The sequence below is a fragment of the Lissotriton vulgaris genome, chromosome 2_1, assembly GCF_964263255.1.
Source record: "Lissotriton vulgaris chromosome 2_1, aLisVul1.2, whole genome shotgun sequence".
Classification (NCBI taxonomy): Eukaryota; Metazoa; Chordata; class Amphibia; order Caudata; family Salamandridae; genus Lissotriton; species Lissotriton vulgaris.
Genome location: NC_141687.1, coordinates 1,941,012,333 through 1,941,028,246, shown reverse-complemented (window position 1 = coordinate 1,941,028,246; position 15,914 = coordinate 1,941,012,333). Strand labels below are relative to the sequence as shown.

At 47.1% G+C, this 15,914-nt stretch overlaps 1 protein-coding gene across 3 annotated transcripts in view; it reads left to right on the top strand.

Moving 5' to 3' along the window:
* Positions 1-8,506: 8,506 nt before the first annotated feature.
* Positions 8,507-15,914, top strand: part of DET1 (DET1 partner of COP1 E3 ubiquitin ligase) — a 114,179-nt gene continuing 106,771 nt past the window's right edge. The window contains exon 1 of one of the 3 annotated variants that reach the window (XM_086958121.1): positions 8,507-8,915. The gene's annotated coding sequence lies outside the window, so the exon portion shown is untranslated. Of the gene's footprint in view, positions 9,002-15,914 lie in introns of all 3 variants that reach the window. The other 2 variants (XM_086958122.1, XM_086958120.1) reach the window with 2 other exon arrangements.

Here is a 15,914-nt window from a genome sequence, read left to right as displayed (position 1 = left end):
TCCCTCGCTACCTCGCTCTCTCCCTCCCTCACTCTCTCCCTCCATCCCTCTCTCGCTGCCTCTCTCCCTCCCTTGATTCCTCTCTCCCTCCCTGTCTGTCTCTCACTCTCTCTCTCACTCCCTGTCTCTCTCACTTCCTGTCTCTCTCACTCACTGTCTCTCTCACTCCCTGTCTCTCTCACTCCCTGTCTCTCTCACTCCCTCTCTCTCTCACTCCCTCTCTCTCTCACTCCCTCTCTCACTCACTCCCTCCCTCCCTCTCTCTCCCTCCCCCTCCCTCCTTCTGTCTCCCTCCGTCTCTCTCTCTCTCTCTCTCTCCCACTCCCTTCCCCGCCCACACTCCCTCCGTCGCCCACACTCCCTCCGTCGCCCACACTCCCTCCGTCACCCACACTCCCTCCGTCACCCACACTCCCTCTGTTACCCTCACTCCCTCCGTCATCCTCTGTCGACGTCCTCCCTCTCCCTCCCTTTCTCTGTGTCCCTCTCCCTCCCTTTCCCTCTCCCCTCTCTCTCCCTCTCTTTCCATCCCTCCCTCTGTCTATGTCCCTCGACCTGCCTGTGTGTCAGCCCGGGGTGAGACAGCTTCCTGACACACACAGCCGCACCCAAGCACTTCACAGGTTGTTAAAGGCCATTTGAATGCTAATGAGGCTTTGTTGTATTCCACCTCATCTTAGGCCCCTGCAGCTCCACTCTGGCTAAGTGAGAATTGCCCGACCCTGGCCCCCACAGAGCAGCAGAGACTCTCAGAGTCGCGCTGCAGCAAACAATCTTTAAAAGAAAAAAAAATACATTGGTAGGATGTCTGCAAGGTCCGCGGGCCGCCAGGGAAGGCTTGCCGGGCCGCCCCTGGCCCGCGGGCCCTACTATGAGTACCCATGCTCTAGGATGACGTGGTGAAAGGGAGGCATGTTTTTGTCCTTGATATTTGGATTTAAGCGGGGACTCCAAGTCAAGTTCATTTTCACGGTCTGATGCGTCATTTTTAGTTGTGGATTTTTGATGAAGGACACTAGCCATCCCTACTAAAAGGGCCAGGTTTTCAAGTTTCTGCAAACTCATCCGCGAACTTGCATCACCAGGCTGAGAAGTTGTGCTTTCAGCATGAGCTTTGTTACCCACTCTTATATAATCCAGTCCACTCTGCTTGGCTTTTTTGTCCTTGCATCTTTTTTCTGCAATTTCTTCCTCTTGTAGTTCGCGTAACCCCCTCTTAAGTCTACCAGCGCTTCCCCGATTGCCACAGTCCATTAACATCTGCTTTTCCTCTAGTGCCTTTTGAAGTAACACCTGTTTTAGACCCTCTTTTGTGGCAGAATAGCTTGCAACTAGCTCTTGAAAAATATCCTGAATCATTAGACAGTTTCTTCACTAAAAAAAAGCAAGAGAAAAAAATATATATATTTACATATAAACTTCAAAACAGATAAAAACACACTGACCACTTGCAATATATATTCACGCTCTAGCCATAATATTTAAATAAAGAGGTATTGATAATAAAGGACAAATGTACAATCTATCCATAACCAAGTAAGTAAGTTTTCCTTAATAGACAGTACACATTGTAAGCCTGAACTTGAACCTCCTGAAAAAAGTTGCCTAAATAAAATAGTTTATCCAAAAATGGCTGCCTTATAGTAGTGCCACAAGCTAAACGTTTCAGTCCTTTTCATAAGTGTTACATTTGTCTCTGGAAAGCAATCCAAGGCATATGTGGGGACATGCAGGTTCATTTTTACTGTCCGTTTTTGGACTAATTAATCACAAATGTAGGTTTTTACTGAAACAGGTTGGTAATTTGTACCCTTATCCTGCAGTTGCAAACTTATTATAAAGGTTTACTTATTGTGCTTACCAGATGATTGGAACAGAATCATAGCTTTAAAATCTCTCTCTCCGGTGATTGGCCGACCAGCTTCATCTAGATTTTTGACCAGCCATTTACAAAGAACTTCCCTGGGATTGTCCAAAAGCAGGAAGTCACCATCTCTTCGAACACACAGAATGATCGCAAGTGAAAAACAGGACGTTGAATGAAACCATGATTATGTCCTGCTAGATATAACAAGCATTTGCAATGCAATAGGTCTCGCATTAGGAAAGTGTGAGCTATTGGTATTGTAACTGACAATTTTTTTAAAATATGTGTTGACTTTGAAAATATATAAATTAATAGCATTGTTATTAAACAAAGCCAATAGCTTACACTTTCCTAATGCGAGTCCTATTGGCTATGGCAATGCTTATTAGCAGCAAGCAAGGACAGTGCTGTTGTGGTGCTGAGTGATGATATGGTTGGGCTGAGTGATGTGGTGGAGTCCCCGAGTGATGTGGTGGTGTCCCCGAGTGATGTGGTGGTGTCCCCGAGTGATGTGGTGGTGTCCCCGAGTGATGTGGTGGTGTCCCCGAGTGATGTGGTGGTGTCCCCGAGTGATGTGGTGGTGTCCCGGAGTGATGTGGTGGTGTCCCGGAGTGATGTGGTGGTGTCCCAGAGTGATGTGGTGGTGTCCCAGAGTGATGTGGTGGTGTCCCAGAGTGATGTGGTGGTGTCCCAGAGTGATGTGGTGGTGTCCCAGAGTGATGTGGTGGTGTCCCAGAGTGATGTGGTGGTGTCCCAGAGTGATGTGGTGGTGTCCCAGAGTGATGTGGTGGTGTCCCAGAGTGATGTGGTGGTGCCCCTGAGGGATGTGGTGGTGCCCCTGAGGGATGTGGTGGTGCCCCTGAGGGATGTGGTGGTGCCCCTGAGGGATGTGGTGGTGCCCCTGAGGGATGTGGTGGTGCCCCTGAGGGATGTGGTGGTGCCCCAGAGGGATGTGGTGGTGCCCCAGAGGGATGTGGTGGTGCCCCTGAGGGATGTGGTGGTGCCCCTGAGGGATGTGGTGGTGCCCCTGAGGGATGTGGTGGTGTCCCAGAGTGATGTGGTGGTGTCCCAGAGTGATGTGGTGGTGTCCCAGAGTGATGTGGTGGTGTCCCAGAGTGATGTGGTGGTGTCCCAGAGTGATGTGGTGGTGTCCCCGAGTGATGTGGTGGTGTCCCCGAGTCATGTGGTGGTGTCCCAGAGTCATGTGGTGGTGTCCCAGAGTCATGTGGTGGTGCCCCTGAGGGATGTGGTGGTGCCCCTGAGGGATGTGGTGGTGCCCCTGAGGGATGTGGTGGTGCCCCTGAGGGATGTGGTGGTGCCCCTGAGGGATGTGGTGGTGCCCCTGAGGGATGTGGTGGTGCCCCTGAGGGATGTGGTGGTGTCCCAGAGTGATGTGGTGGTGTCCCAGAGTGATGTGGTGGTGTCCCAGAGTGATGTGGTGGTGTCCTAGAGTGATGTGGTGGTGTCCCTGAGTGATGTGGTGGTGTCCCTGAGTGATGTGGTGGTGTCCCTGAGTGATGTGGTGGTGTCCCTGAGTGATGTGGTGGTGTCCCTGAGTGATGTGGTGGTGCCCCTGAGTGATGTGGTGGTGCCCCCGAGTGATGTGGGGGTGCCCCCGAGTGATGTGGTGGTGCCCCCGAGTGATGTGGTGGTGTCCCAGAGTGATGTGGTGGTGTTCCAGAGTGATGTGGTGGTGTCCCAGAGTGATGTGGTGGTGTCCCAGAGTGATGTGGTGGTGTCCCTGAGTGATGTGGTGGTGTCCCTGAGTGATGTGGTAGTGTCCCCGAGTGAAGTGGCGGTGTCCCCGAGTGAAGTGGCGGTGTCCCCGAGTGATGTGGTGGTGTCCCCGAGTGATATGGTGGTGCCCCTGAGAGATGTAATGGTGTCCTGAGAGATGTGGTGGTGTCCCTGAGAGATGTGGTGGTGTCCCTGAGAGATGTGGTGGTGTCCCTGAGAGATGTGGTGGTGTCCCTGAGAGATGTGGTGGTGTCCCTGAGAGATGTGGTGGTGTCCCAGAGTGATGTGGTGTCCCAGAGTGATGTGGTGGTGTCCCTGAGTGATGTGGTGGTGTCCCTGAGTGATGTGGTGGTGTCCCTGAGTTATGCGGTGGTGTTCCTGAGTGACGTCCTGGTGTCCCTGAGAGATGTTGTGGTGTCCCTAAGAGATGTGGTGGTGTCCCGGAGTGATGTGGTGGTGTCCCTGAGTGGTGTGGTGGAGTCCATGAGTGATGTCTTGGTGTCCCCGAGTCATGTGGTGGTGTCCCAGAGTGATGTGGTGGTGTCCCTGAGAGATGTGGTCGTGTCCCTGAGTGATGTGGTGGTGGCAGCCCTAAGTGATGTGGTGGTGTCCCTGAGTGATGTGGTGGTGTCCCTGAGTGATGTGGTGGTGTCTCTGAGTGATGTGGTGGTGTCCCTGAGTGATGTGGTGGTGTCCCTGAGTGATGTGGTGGTGTCCCTGAGTGATGTGGTGGTGTCCCTGAGTGATGTGGTGGTGTCCCTGAGTGATGTGGTGGTGTCCCTGAGAGATGTGGTGGTGTCCATGAGAGATGTGGTGGTGTCCATGAGAGATGTGGTGGTGTCCATGAGAGATGTGGTGGTGTCCATGAGAGATGTGGTGGTGTCCATGAGAGATGTGGTGGTGTCCATGAGAGATGTGGTGGTGTCCATGAGAGTTGTGGTGGTGTCCCTGAGTGTTGCCCCAGAGTGATGTGCTAGTGAATAAATTACAACCAGAGTGATGTGCTAGTGATTTAAATTTAAAAAAGTGCTGTTTTATGGAAAGATTTTTTTTTTGTTTGGCTGAGAATGTAAGCAGGAAAAAAAGTAAGGTTTGCATACAAAAGAACGAGCTATTTTGGGCGCGTACAGTAAAATACTAATAAGTAAATAAATATAATACGTGTGCAAAATGTTTGCCTAGCAAACAATGTACGAGTTTGGGAACGTAAACCAGACGGGACGGAAATACATGGAAGGAGAGATGCGTGGGCAGAAAGGAGACTGTTAGAACGCGTAACGGAGATCAAAGAAAACTCTAACGCCCATATGGAGAGGAAGGGGGTGGTGTGCCTTGTGAGTTCAATGCGTGTGGCAACGGAGGGAGAGCGCGGCGCGCGCTGGAGGGGGAGGGGGTGGGAAGCCTGGTGAGGGATGAGCGCGCGCACACGAAGTGTCTGGGAGCAAATGGAAGCACTTAAAAACAAGGGCCGAGGCCTCCAGGAAGCTGACGGTGGCCCAGGCCAGGCTAGCAGGGCGGTGATCATGACGAGGGGTTGCAGAGGCTCGTCGGGGGCCTCTTCGGGCCCTGCTGGTGTTTTTTTTGGATAGCGGTTCATAAGCGGGGGTCAAGCGAAAAAAAGTAAGGTTTGCATACAAAAGAACGAGCTATTTTGGGCGCGTACAGTAAAATACTAATAAGTAAATAAATATAATACGTGCAAACAATGTACGAGTTTGGGAACGCAAACCAGACGGGACGGAAATACATGGAAGGAGAGATGCGTGGGCAGAAAGGAGACTGTTAGAACGCGTAACGGAGATCAAAGAAAACTCTAACGCCCATATGGAGAGGAAGGGGGTGGTGTGCCTTGTGAGTTCAATGCGTGTGGCAACCGAGGGAGAGCGCTGGAGGGGGAGGGGGTGGGAAGCCTGGTGAGGGATGAGCGCGCGCACACGAAGTGTTTTTTTTTGGATAGCGGTTCATAAGCGGGGGTCAAGCACTGTATGAGGAGGGGTGAAAGGGTGTCATTAAAGAGAACAAGCTTGACAGCGAAAAGCTCCACAGCGAAACTGACACAGCAAGCAGCCAGCAGCAAAGGCTAGTAGATAAAAATAATTAACAGTTAAAATAATGTAAAATATTATGACATACAGACAAACACATAGGAAACAAGCGGAAAACGAAAGCCGCCGGGAGAGCCTGGGTCGGGAATGCGAGCGAGGGGAGGCAGGCAGATTACAAGGGAAGCCGGATGGGGGCGGGAGAGCCTGGTGGGGGAGCGTGAATGCGCGAGGGGAGGCAGGCGGATTGGGAGGGAAGCCTGATGGGGGCGGGAGAGCCTGGTGGGTGGGCGTGAATGCGAGAGAGGGGAGGTGCTGGTGTGGGAGGGGGGAGATGCTGGTGTGGGAGGAGTGCTGCTAGGGGAGGAGAAGCCGGTTGGCGCGAATGCGAGAGAGGGGAGGTGCTGGTGTGGGAGGGGGGAGTTGCTGGCGTGGGAGGAGTGCTGCTAGGGGAGGACTGGGCTGGGCTTGGATGCGATGCGCGTGCATGTACACGGGCACTGCATGAAAACCGCGAGGCTGAAAGCCCTTTGGTTTGAAGATGTTTTCGCCACATGAATTCTCGCTACGCTCGATGCGCTTGCGCGCATCGATAGGTCGCGAGACCTAAAAATCAGGAATTAGTTTGTGTGTGGTTTAAGTTTCAGAGGTAAAATACAAAGCATATCAAACTGATTAACAGATTTAATTGGAGAAAAGCACCCCAAAAAGTACACTGACCTGGTGCAATTTCTATCTAATATGCCTAGATGTTGGACTACAAAGAAGTGTTTGGGCATGCACTGAAGACCATTGAGGAAATTACCTAATAATCAACTTTATTTTTGGAGAGCCAGAGTGTATGCTTAGGTCTTGCTGCTCAGGGCAAATAGTAATAGCAAAGTAGAGGTATTGTGAGAGAAATAGAAGAACTATCAATAAGTGAACTTTCACACGGGGTTTGTGACGGGAAAGTTACCTATCCCCACAGATGCATAGGGAGTCAGATGCCTGCTACCCTCTGCCCACCGGCACCCCAACATGAAAGGACAAGCGTTAAAAATGCAATAGGTTTCACCTTTTATTAAGCTAAAGGTATTAGCTTTGCTAGTAGTATTGTACGTTAATTGTGCAATATGTAATGGCTTTATAAATGAAACAAAAAGACATTACAATGGCAAATACATAAAGCAAAAGCATTGGCATAGCCAATAGGTCTCCCCTCTGGGACCTTATAAGTGTTTTGCCAGAGGTGTTTGGAAGTTTGGTAAGAGATGCAATTTAACATAAAGGGATCCCATACCTCGTTGACACATGCAGTACCTGCAGTTCAAACGAGAAGAGGGCATGGGGAAACCTCTTATAAGATCTCAATCAATGGGGAAGGCACGCGTTACTGCAACTTGTGCGTGCTTTCACCGTATAAATATTTAACACATGATCCGAGGCAGTTGAATGCTAGAAGCGAGAGAGAAGGAGAGAGAAAAGGAGAGAGAAAAGGAGAGAGAAAAGGAGAGAGAAAAGGAGAGAGAAAGAGAGAGAGAAAGAGAGAGAGAGAGAAAAGGAGAGAGAAAGAGAGAGAGAAAGAGAGAGAGAGAGAGAGAGAGAGAGAGAGAGAGAGAGAGAGAGAGAGAGAGAGAGAGAGAGAGAGAGAGAGAGAGAGAGAGAGAGAGAGAGAGAGAGAAGCATTGGGCCAGGATGCTTGGTAGGAAATGGTGCCTGCGCAGCTCCCGTCGAGACCCCAGCTCGAGGTAATACATAATCCTCCATTAAGGCAGGTAGATGATTTACCGCGTCTCAGCTGCTGTGTAAACACCGCCACCAGGACACGCAGGCCCCTGGGGCCGGGGACCGAGTGCCGCTTGGCCATGATTGAAACCCAATGGGCTGGAATTAATAGGAAATATTAATGCGATTTATCTTAGGGCTCGATCCCTCTGCCTCAATACTTTAGCAGTAGGCCAGGTTGTAACTGGATAATATATGGCTGGGATCGATAGTGGCAGATGTAACAAGACCGGCTTCATTTTTACAGAGATCTTAGCGGTAAAGGTAAATTAGCGCAAACAGGGAATACGTAATTGGCCCGGTCTCAATAATATATACAAACGAGTTAAAAACATTGCATGCCCATGGAACAAAACCAGAATGATAGCCAGTTTTGCGAAAGTAGATATTGCAAGATGTTGGAATGCGTCTGACTACGTCTCCTAAATAGGGGGTAAACCTCAATCGCCACAGGTAACCAGCCCTTTCAATTACACAAATAGCAAACAAAATAAGGAACCAGCATTACAACGGCCAAGTTATTTGAAGCATTTATCCTTATGCTTTGAAACGCATCCATGAAAACTGCCAGTGTTTTAGAAGATGTGCTGAGCAGCACACTACACAACTTGGGGAACGTGACCAGGATTCAACAACAGAGCACACATTCATTTAGTAATGAAAGCTCACTACAAGTTGCAAGGACACAAGTAATGCTCAACAATATACAGTATTCACATAAATAAATGCGTTTAGCCTTCTTTGATTGACAACTTTTCAGTAGATCGAAAACTGTTCCATTTGGTCGAGAATCTAGAATACACGCAGGTGCACTTGGAACCAACATGGGACCTACAATACACGGGCAGTGATGTATTTTTCCTTACGGCGAAGAACTTGCTGTAAAACACATTTTTTAGGCTTTTTGCAATATTACACAACTTACACAGGCACGCACTACGTCACACATACACAAAAATACACATGCTCAAACACAAAAGGTGCATATTAAACAAGCAGGCAGGCTGATACAGACAAACATCACACACACATATTGCAACACAGGCATTCATTATAACACGTACGTAGCACACACATGAAGGGAGCTGCGTCTGAATTTGGCCCCTTAATGAAAACTCGTGCTTTCCGAAAAATGAGGAAGCTGGTCTGGGACGGAAATTGAGCAGCTGGGACCGAGAGCGGAGGATCGATGCTGCTCTTTTTTAAGACAGCAGCGCTTTGCATGGGGGCTCTGACCCAGGATGGGCGCGTGCAGATATAGCGTGGAGCTTGCCCCGATGGACTAACATCTACCCCCTGGTAGCAGCTGCAGCACTTTCCTGAGTATACGCTGGAGTCGATGAAGGAAGTGGAGTTGGAAAAATAAAGAGACCGATGTCAATCCATCTGTCCCTTTTCCATTGCACTCACGGCGGTCTTCGATCTTGCCGCAGACCAATGACGTCACTTTCGGCGCTCCCGGATGTGCGTAGGCTTTTGCAAGAGGAATCCTCCGGCTTCAGGTATATGCAAAGTTGAGAGAGCTGCTCTCCATTGAGGACCTGCGGTTCGAGTCCCAGCCAGCCGGCAGACTGTTGGTTTACAGTAGGTGATTTTGGCATTGTGTTCGAGGCAGCTGTGCTTTTTAAAAATGTATGTTAGTATTGTGATGGAGTGAATTCGGCAGTCACCATGACGACAAAGCTTGTTTTGATTCCTCGGGCCATGAGAAGGTCGGTCTGTCCGCAGTTGTTTAATGAGTCTAACAATTGGATTCCACTAAACTATGAGGCAGATTTACAAGAACCTTGCGCCACTTTTGCGTCACTTTTCCCATGTTAAAAGTGGCGCAACAGGCTTGTAAATCTGCCCCTATTTGTTTATGGAAATACTCTATGAAGGAAGTGCAGCCTGGGGGTACAGAAAGTATAATTTGCAATCACAGCAGCGCCTCCCGGCATTCCGCATTCTTAAACAGTTTGGGGGTTTGTAGGGCTTTTGGATTTTAGGGCGTACATGGTCATTTTAGGAGTGAGGGTGGGTTTGTGTTTTGGGGGGCCAGGTTTAATTTAAGGGTTTAGAGCATGTTTGGGTTTGGGGTGCGAGGGTTCATTTTAGGGTTTAGGGTGTGTTTGGGTTTTAGGGTACAAAGGTTAATATTAGGGTTTAGGGTGTGTTTGTGTTTGGTGTGCAAGGGTTAATTTGGGGGTTCAGGGTGTGTTTGGGTTTTGGGGTGCCAGGGTTAATTTTAGGGTGGGTTTGGGGGTTCAGGGTGTGTTTGGGTTTTGGGGTGCCAGGGTTAATTTTAGGGTTTAGGGTGGGTTTGGGGGTTCAGGATGGGTTTGGATTTTGGGGTGCCAGGGTTAATTTTAGGGTTTAGGGTGGGTTTGGGGTGCAAGGGTTAATTTGGGGATTCAGGGTGTGTTTGGGTTTTGGGGTGCCAGGGTTAATTTTATATTGGGGATCAGGGTGTGTTTAGGTTTTGGGGAGCAAGGGTTAATTTGGGGGTTCAGGGTGTGTTTGGGTTTTGGGGTGCCAGGGTTAATTTTAGGGTTTAGGGTGTGTTAGGGTTTTGGGGTGCAAGCGTTATTTGGGGGTTCAGGGTGTGTCTGGGTTTTGGGTTGCCAGGGTTAATTTGAGGGTTTAAGGTGTGTTTGGGTTTTGGGGCGCAAGGGTTAATTTGGGGGTTCAGGGTGTGTTTGGGTTTTGGGGTGCAAGGGTTAATTTTAGGGTTTAGGGTGTGTTTTGGGGGTGCAAGGGTTAATTTGGGGGTTCAGAGTGTGTTTGGGTTTTGGGGTGCCAGGGTTAATTTTGGGGTTTAGGGTGAGTTTGGGTTTTGGGGTACAAGGGTTAATATTGGGGTTCAGTGTGTTTGGGTTTTGGGGTGTAAGGGTTAATTTGGGGGTTCAGGGTGTGTTTGGGTTTTGGGGTGCCAGGGTTAATTTTAGGGTTTAGGGTGTGTTTGGGTTTTGGGGTGCAAGGGGTAATATTGGGGTTCAGGGTGTGTTTGGGTTTGGGGGTTCAGGGTGTGTTTGGGTTTTGGGGTGCAAGGGTTAATTTGTGGGTTCAGGGTGTGTTTGGGTTTTGGGGTGCCAGGGTTAATTTTAGGGTTTAGGGTGTGTTTGGGTTTTGGGGTGCAAGGGTTAATATTGGGGTTCAGGGTGCGTTTGGGTTTTGGGGTGCAAGGGTTAATTTGGGGGTTCAGGGTGTGTTTGAGTTCTGGGGCTCCCAGCTGCAGGAGGTCAGACGTTTATCTGCAATTCATTGTGCAATTATCCAACAGTTTGCATTTTTCTGGAAATCTGAAACCAAAGTGGTGGACGTGCTCTTTAAATAGACAAGCAATTCCTGTTAAAATCACCAGACGCAAAAACATCTTATTGAAAACACAATAGTACCTTTGAAGTATTCAGATGCTTATTTTCAAATCACCCCAAAGTCATCAGGAACAATGTCATCTTGTAAAGTTATCGGAGAGTCATTTACAAGTCATCCTCAGATCATCAGGAATAATGACACCTTCTGAAGTCAGCAGATACTAATTTTCAAGTCATCCTTAAATCATCACGAATAATGACAACTACTAAAGTCATCAGATACTCATTTTCAAGTCATCCTCAAATCATCATTCTGAGCTTCTGCAGCTTGCTGATGACTTCAAGAGCTAGATGATGTCTGATGACGTGTAAATGACTTCTAAGGTAGTTGGATGATCATCCAATGACTCTGGGATGGCTTCTAAAGTAATCCTGTTTGACCTGGGTGGTATGGTAATCTGCTTTGCTGCAGCTTACATGCAATATTACAGCATACTTCAAATGGTCGCGGATTTTTCTATGATAATAATTTATGTATGACTCCTGTGCTGTCTCATCCTTGGCCCCAAAGCCAGTACTGGTTCCTAGAGTGTGATCTGTTTTTATTGGACATGCTCTGAATCTCAAAGCCTGGCTTCAGTATTGTCGTTAACTAACCAGCTGCAAGATATATGAAATCAATAAAGGGGAGGGACAAGAGTTGGAGATGGATACAATGCACTGAGCCCACTAGGGGGCATATGTACAAACCACTATCGCCACCACAACGTCACCTATGATGACGTTGTGGGGGCGATAGGGGCGCTGCGTACAAGACCGTGCCTTAATGCTGCCTTGTACATAAGGCACCCTGTCACACTATGGTTAGCGTGAAAGGGGTGGGCAGTGGGTGTTGAGGTGGCCGGGCCACCCGAACACCCATTCATTTTGACGCTGCCCCTTATGTACAAGGGTTGCGTACATAGGAGGCAACGCCAAAATTAAGTCTAGATAAAAACTGGTCTTAAGATGGCGAAAAGAGGAGAAATGCATTATTTCTCCTCGTTTTTGCTTTTTCCCTGTGACCTGGACAAAGCAAAATGCCATTGTTTGTTTATGTGTAGGAAGGCGTCCCTTCCTGCACATCAACAAACTTTTAGAAAAATGCAATTTTGTCACTTTCATGTGTGCTGCATGAAGCAGCCCACATGACCGTTACAGTATGGCATTTCTAGGATTGTTTATGTGCAGGAATGGACACCTTCCTATGCATAAACAATCCTCCTCTGCACGCAGACACCCTTGCACCCTGCTGCAAGGGTGCCTGTGTTGCCGCTAAGTTGCTACACTTAGCGCCATCGCAGGGGGAAACGCAAGGCTGGACCACATTCTGGTAAATATGGTGCAGCCTTGCGTTTCAGAAGTGGCGGAGCACAGCGTTAAGCCGAGGAGGCCAACGTCACGCTCCGCCACTTCCTTGTACATGTTCCCCAAGGTTTTATGGGTCGGACCTCTGAAGACCTTTTACTGAGGATCCTGTAGTTTTCTTTTAGGTTTGTTTCCCTTCACTGCTTCAGGAACGACCGCCTAAAACCTTAACTGAGGTGTCTGGATTTACTTGGGTCTTTACTTTGCCCGTTTGGGGGATGGCACTGACAAATATACTCTTGTGTTAAGGTAGTCTATTGAAACTACACCACCACCCTTCTTATGACAATAGGATTGTACAGCCACCATGCTACTATTCTTTGATCAGATACCTAGATAATCCTGTTCATTTTACACATCACTACAAATATTTTCATGTATCAGTAGTGTGAAGATCACAACGATACAAATAGAACATGTGTCAAGACCTCAACTACCTCCCCTAAAGCTTCCCACATATTTCATACTACACACCGCTTCAATGAAGCGCACACCCCCACCTGTAATGCCTCCAAAATCAGTGCCACGCCCATAGAAGTTCTGTGCTACATAAATGCTAAATAACATGACATTACAGCCCAGGAATGTGGAGGCATGAATTTCTTAGCAGAATTTATGGTTCACAGTAACTACAAAAACCTAGAGCTTTGATGCACACTTTCAGGTTTGTGGAGGTGCACATAAAATCTTGACATGTCCAGGCAAGCCCCAGATGTTGGGTCTCTCTTGCTGCAGAATGTCAAGGGGAGTTATGCATGCTGCAGAATGTCAAGGGGAGTTATGCAGCACAGACTACTTGAACAGGACACATTAGGGTGACCAGCCGTTGGTAAAATTCACGGACCATCCGTAAATTGGACTTCACTTCCGTTGTCCGTAAGGATCCCTTTTACGGACGCCTTTTGTCCGTAATTTTGGGCCTTGCAGGGAACATCACTGTTCCCTGTGAGAGGCCTCAGCTCCATGATGGGGCCGCCTCGTACTCCTCTGCGAAGCACAAGAGCAGCCCCACCCCGCCTATTGTCATTCTGTATGCGGCTGATTGTCACATACAGAATGACAATGGGCCTGTCTGTGAAAGCATGTGCCTCAATCTAGGGCAGTCTTCAAAATATTAGCCCAGGGGAACCCCAAGCTGCTAGAAGCACAGCTCATGGGCATTCAGCCTCTATAGAATAAGTGGAGTTTTAACACAATTCTTCAAAAAAGTTTTCTTTAAATTTTACTCATAAACGTCAGTCATAAGAAATGCGTATATACATTTTTCAAAAACATTCATAATCAATATCAAAATATAAACACATGAAAATATTAACAAAACATATTTTCGATGCATGTCAAGTGTTGTAAACGGTTCATCAGTGTTTGAAGGTCATTAAATAATAATAGTAGCCAATATCCCAATGCATTTCGGGTTACTAACAGAACCCTTCTTCAGGGGATAAATAATATACGGTCAAAAGTTCAATCTTCTTTTAGTGCTTGGTCTCACAAAGTGCAAATTCGACAGGATCTAAAAAACAACAACAAACCAAACTCTATTGAGTTGTCTCATATGTACAATTCTGTATCAGAAAAGAGCATTCTGGAGTAAACACTGAGGAAAAAACCAAGGTACGCGCCACCAAAAGGATGACACCCATGTGTTAAAAAACATTTGAAAGGTGTGAAATAAAGAGTCAACGAACCAACCAGTTCATAGAAAGAGATCTAAATAGATGTGCTTCACTCTCACAAGTGAAAAAACGGAACCCAAACGTACCATGATAAGCTCATGCTCGTGATGAAAACACCACTAGTTTTTCTAATGTTAGAGTGTCTGCCTTAAAAAGAAAAATCCGCACAATGCGCAAATACATACACCCGTTTGAACAACTTCACGTTCTTCCTGTATTGTATCCAACGTGAGTTATCCTTTCTAGCGAGAGCCTACATAACAGAACGGTGAGAGCCTGTTACTATTCCAGACTAACGTGTATAAAATGCCCATAAGAATCTAACTAAAAGCCAAGTCTTACCGCCTCTTTGAAGACGGGGAAATGCACTGCTCACTCAGGTCGCCCAGCAAGAATCTATGTGTAATAGAAAAACTCGTGATGAGTTTAACGGACAAACCGTCCTTCTCAAAAGAAATTGTGATTCCCATGTGGGATTACTAACCTGCCGCGTCTCACTGCAGAATCCTGAATCAATCTCTCGGAACGGGTCCGCCCACTCGATCACGTGGTGCGGAACTCGTCCGGAACATATTTCCTAGCTAGACACAAAAGAGGGACAGAGGACACTGAACTGTGTAAGCTTTCTCTAAACATGGCGGCCGAAAAGCGCCGGAACCTTAAACGAAAATAGCATGTACGCGCCTATGCAAAAAACCAGTTTAGAGTGTACTCAAGAGAATCTGATTTTATCTCCATTTTCCCGGGAGGGTTTAGACGGGTAGAAGTGAAATGCGCTGGATTGTAATGTTGTACACGTATATGACATGAAACAGTCTAAAAGTTCACCTGTTTCATCCTAACAAGAGCTATGTATATATTCCTATGTTAAGTGCTGTTTTGTCAAGGAAAGTTGTTGGTAAAGAAATAATAAAATCAAATAAAATAAAGGTGCGTGGAGGGAAATACAAACAATCATAAGACACACTGAAATATGTTATAAAAAAGTTTGAAAATAGGAAAGGTCAAAGGAGAAGCAAAAAGTGACTGCCAAGACTCAGTGTTCCCCCTTACAATCTGGGATACGTAATCATGTGGAGTTCAGAGAAAGCACAAAAGTTCATAATGATCATTTAAACCATTTGGATCAACAGTTCCTAAGAATTTTATCCAGTGTGTTTCCCTTCTTGCTAGAAGTGTGTGCAGATCCAATCCTGGGGATCGTTCTATGCGTTCTAGGACTGTATACCTGAGTTGAGGAATTGTGTGATTGGCTTCTACCCAGTGTCTGGCCAATGGAGAAGTTGTAGTATGATTCCTTATTCGGCTTTTATGCTCTATTATACGAGTCTTTATTTTTCGACTAGTACGTCCCACGTAGACTAGTCCACAGGGACACTTAATCGCATATACAACTCCTTCCGTGTTACAGTCAGCGTTATGTCTTAGTTTGATGTTCACTCCTGAGTGTGGGTGAGTGAATTGATCACCGGTGATGACGTTCCCGCATTGTCCGCAGTTATAGCATTTCATCATACCCCTCTCTCTTTGTCTTGCTGTTTGCTTTTGAGGTTTCAAAAATTCCCTTAAGTTCTTAGTTCTGGTGTGTGCAAAAAGGGGACTACCTTGAAATACTGTTGTGAAGTCAGGTTCACTTTCAATAAGTTCCCAGCGTTTCCTGATTATTGTCTTGATCTGTGTGGCTTGTGTAGAGTTCTTGAGAACAAATACCTCACGATGCGTGGGTATTTTCTCTTTAGGTGTCAAGAGTTCATCACGGGTTTTTCTCGACGTGATCTGAGCAGCTTCTTTGAGTATTTGGTCTGGGTACCCTCGCTCTTTGTATTGTTGCATCTGTTTAGTGATCTCTTCTTGACTTCGTACATCATCTGATGTAATTCTCTTGATTCGCATCATCTGCGAAATAGGTAAATGTTTTTTCAAGCTGTACGGGTGTGCGCTCGTAAACAATAATGCATTGTTGACATCTGTTGGCTTCCTATATACCGATGTAGATAGCCCTTGGGGAGTTTTACTTATTTCAATATCTAAGAAATGAATCTTCTGTTTCTCAATATTATAGGTAAACTGGATGCGAGGATTCTGTTCATTTAGTTTGCCAATACTCTTTTCCAATTCATCT